The 4281-nt window shown below is 35.0% G+C and overlaps 1 pseudogene; it reads left to right on the top strand.

Moving 5' to 3' along the window:
* Positions 1-1235: 1235 nt before the first annotated feature.
* On the top strand, positions 1236-3956 carry LOC128032043 (alcohol dehydrogenase class-P-like; annotated as a pseudogene).
* Positions 3957-4281: the final 325 nt, after the last annotated feature.

The following is a 4281-nucleotide window of genomic DNA, read 5'->3' as shown; positions in this document are numbered from 1 at the left end:
TACCAAAATTGGGTCGTTGACGTCGTAATGGAGATCCAATGCGTTTTGGCTGCAAGATTTGGTTTCTTGGACCAAGATTTCCAAGATTTGAAATCTTGATTTTCTTGATTCTTGAAATCTCTTCGAACAGCAAAATTGGGCCAAGATTCGGTTTCTTGATTTTCTTGAAAACAAGAAAGTGAATCTTGATTTTCTTGTTCTCTCGTGTATGCATCTAAGGCCTTGCTAACAAGCTCTTGAATGGTCCCATTTAGTTTGGACCGCATTTGTCGGGCCTTTGATCTTGTTATTGGGCCTTGTGGCAATTTGAGCCCATCACGTTCTTGAACTTGGATTGGGCCTTTATGACTCGTATCACATTCTCTATGGCATCGAGTGGTGTCGTAACATGATGCGGTTGAGATCGCATCATAATTGACTTGGAAACTACTTAAAATTGTAAACATCGAAAACTAGGATAAAAATCGATTGTTGAACTAGTTTAATAAAAAAATTGTTTTTATTTTTTATATTTTTATAAAATTTGAATTATTTATTTAATTATCATTGGTCCAACATTTGAACCTGTTGAATCAGGAGTCAATAGTCTGACTTATTCAACTATTGGTCTAGTTATTAAAACAATAAATGTAACACTCTAAAATTTTACCACATTATCACTCGAAAAATTATATAATTAATTTATTTTTTTATTTTCAAGTGATGGTGTCACACAATTCAAAATATCATATTATCAATTTTTTTATATTTTAAATTTAAGAATCAAAATAAAATTAATTATCAAATTTAAATGTTAAAATAAAAAAATATATAAGTATTGAAGTAAATTTAGTTTTGGAGTTTGTGAATAAAAAATTATATTATTGTAAAGGTAAAGGAGAAACACAGAAAGTTGTAAAGTAAGAGTACGTGGTTGTTCCCTGAGGCGGCCATGGTTGGCCACATGTTTTAACTCAGTGACCAAACCTAAAACTAGGACACGATTGCCACTCCCTCTACTAGTATGCACAAAAATCGAAATGTAGATCACCCGGGAAAACCATTAAAACACTCTCACATCAACAATTGGACAACTTGCCAAATACAGTGGAGTAAAAAATGGTTATTCTCGTACATTTCATTTCTTGTTCGACCGTTCCACCTCGCCTATAAATGGATCCTCCTTAGGTTTTCTTTTCCATACTTCACTACACTAGAAAATATATTGTCAAAGATATATAATTAATTAAAAAACCATGAGTACTGCTGGTCAGGTCATCCGTTGCAAAGGTGATCAATCAACCAACACTTCTGTTTGATGCTTGTACAATATGTGTCTGGTTACATGATCACTACCTTTTGTTGGCTTTCACTTCTCCTTTCCTAGGTTTTGAGGTTTTGATTTGATGCTTTGGATTGAATTGTTAGAACTTTCTTTTGCATCAACTTTTGAGATCATTTTTCTTTTCAAACTTTTATTATGAAAACTCATGAATTCTAATAAGCAATTTTAGTTCTTATTTTTGTTTGGTTCCTAACATTATATCAACTGAAGGAAAAAAACATGGAACATTCTGAATTGTTTGATATTCCATTGTTTTGATCATTTTCAATTTTATCAATTATGTTTCAGAAAATGTTTTCCTTTGAAGGGATCCAAGATAATAGGAGAAATGAATTGTTTGTGTGTGGAAATAAAGCTACCATTTTCAATTTTATTGATTATGTTTGAGAAAATGTTTTCCTTTGAAGGGATCCAAGACAATCTGAGAAATGAACTGTTTGTGTGTGGAAACAAAGCTACTTTGATCAAACATAGCTTCATGAGAATTATGGTTTGAATGTTAGGGAAAATGTCAAAGTTCATTACAACTCATTCCAATTAGTTGTTGATTGAATGAGTATTTTGGTAAATTGGGTGGATGTGATTTGGCAGCTGCGGTGGCATGGGAGGCAGGGAAGCCATTGTCTGTAGAAGAAATTGAAGTGGCACCACCTCAAAAGAATGAAGTCCGTGTTAAGATTCACTTCACTTCTTTATGCCACACCGATGTCTACTTCTGGGAGGCTAAGGTTACACTTTTACTTTACTTTCAACTTATTTTTGGTGATTGACTATCTATATTCATATTTATTTTTGCTTCATCTATGGATATGCATTAACTTTTAGTTATACTTAGAGAAACAAATCATTGATTCCCTTCTCTAACATTTTCTTCATTATTTCTAGGGACAAAATCCTCTGTTTCCTCGCATTCTTGGTCACGAAGCTGGAGGGTATGTATATGTCTAAATTGCTTAAGAGAGTGTCCAGTTACTAGACAAATATAACCTTGAAATTTCATGAAAATAGTTGATGATATGGATAGTAGTAATTCTTTGTTCAAATTTGGACGAATGGTTGTTGAAGACTGGACCAAATTTTCATGTGAACATGCTGTTGTTGTACACTATAGGGTTGTGGAAAGTGTAGGAGAGGGGGTGATGGATGTCCAACCGGGTGATCATGTTCTACCTATCTTCATCGGAGAATGCAAGGAGTGTCCCCATTGCTTATCAGAAGCAAGTAACATGTGTGATATCCTTAGAATCAACACTGAGAGGGGTGGAATGCTTCATGACGGGCATACTAGGTTTTCCAAAGATGGGAAGCCTATCTACCACTTTCTTGGCACCTCAACTTTTAGCGAATACACTGTTGTCCATGTCGGCCAGGTCGCTAAGATTAATCCAGAGGCTCCACTTGATAAAGTGTGTGTTCTTAGTGCGGAATGTCGACAGGTCTGGACTTCACTAAAACTTTGCTTTTTTCTCCATTTTAGATATATATAAACACATGACTTAGCTCATCTTTGCTTACAGGTTTTGGTGCCACTGTGAATGTTGCTAAACCAAAAAAGGGTGGGTCTGTTGCAGTTTTTGGACTTGGTGCTGTAGGTCTTGCGGTAAGTTATTGTTGTTGCTTTTTTGTTATTATCCATTTGGCAACTATAAAAATAGAGTTGTACTTATTTCTATTTTGTGAAACCTAGGCTGCTGAAGGAGCAAGAGTTTGTGAGGCTTCTAGGATCATTGGTATTGATCTAAACCCCAACAGATTCGAAGAAGGTAGGTTTATTTTAATTGATATTTACATTAAACACTCAAAGATTGGTTATGTTTCAGATTAAACAAAGTTGCAAAATTAATCATTTTTCTTCTTGCAGCCAAGAAATTTGGTTGTACTGAGTTTGTGAACCCAAAAGATCACAATAAACCTGTTCAAGAGGTTGGATTCCTTGAAAACTCAATCCCATATACCTTACTGAACTTTGAGCATGTAAAATCATTAAAGATTCTGGCATGACCATATATTTAGTTAGGTCATCTTACATAATAAAACTTGCATTGTTGGAGTTGCTGAGTTTTCAAGCAGATAGATAATTTTGTTTCTTGTCGTTCTAAAAAATAGGTGATTGCGGAGATGACTGGAGGAGGAGTTGATTGCAGTATTGAATGTACGGGGAGCACCCAGGCCATGGTTTCTGCATTTGAATGTGTCCATGATGTAATTACCAGCACAAACTTCTCTTCATTCATAGACATTTTATTTTAATTCTAACTGAAATCCCTGAATGCCAGGGTTGGGGTGTTGCTGTGCTTGTGGGTGTGCCGAGCAGAGATGATTCATTCAAAACCCATCCAATACATTTCTTGAATGAGAGGACACTTAGGGGTACTTTCTTCGGCAACTACAAACCTCGATCTGATATCCCTGGTGTTGTGGAGAAGTATATGAAAAAGGTGACTCCCATTTCAACATTTTTTTATGAATGGAAGTAAAAAAAGGAGAGTAAGATTGTAAAATGTTGATGTTGCAGGAGTTGGAACTAGATAAATTCATCACTCACTCTGTCCCATTCTTGGATATCAACAAGGCGTTCGAGTACATGCTGCGAGGGGAGGGTTTGCGATGCATGATTCGTATGGATGCTTAGGGAACCACTTCGATTAATTCAACCACACTTTTTTATTTACCTTTTACACTCTATTCAGAGTGATTGCACTAAATAAATAAATATATAATTAATTCTACATGGATTTATAATTGACACTTCTTAGATACTTAAATATTGTGTGTGTGCGTGTGTGTGTTTTCGTTCTCTCTTAGATTGGGATTGCTTTGATATCTACTTGGTTTTGTGTTTCATCCTTGTATGGCTGCATGTTTTAATGTTGTTTGCAAGTCTTACAATTTTTAAGTAATTCAAATATGAATCGTCTTGAAGTAGGAAACAAAAAAAAAAGAGTGGGTAGCGTAAG

Source organism: Gossypium raimondii, unplaced genomic scaffold, assembly GCF_025698545.1.
Source record: "Gossypium raimondii isolate GPD5lz unplaced genomic scaffold, ASM2569854v1 Contig00327, whole genome shotgun sequence".
NCBI lineage: Eukaryota > Viridiplantae > Streptophyta > Magnoliopsida > Malvales > Malvaceae > Gossypium > Gossypium raimondii.
Note: the sequence above shows the minus strand (reverse complement) of the source record. Positions and strands in the feature narration are given on the sequence as shown.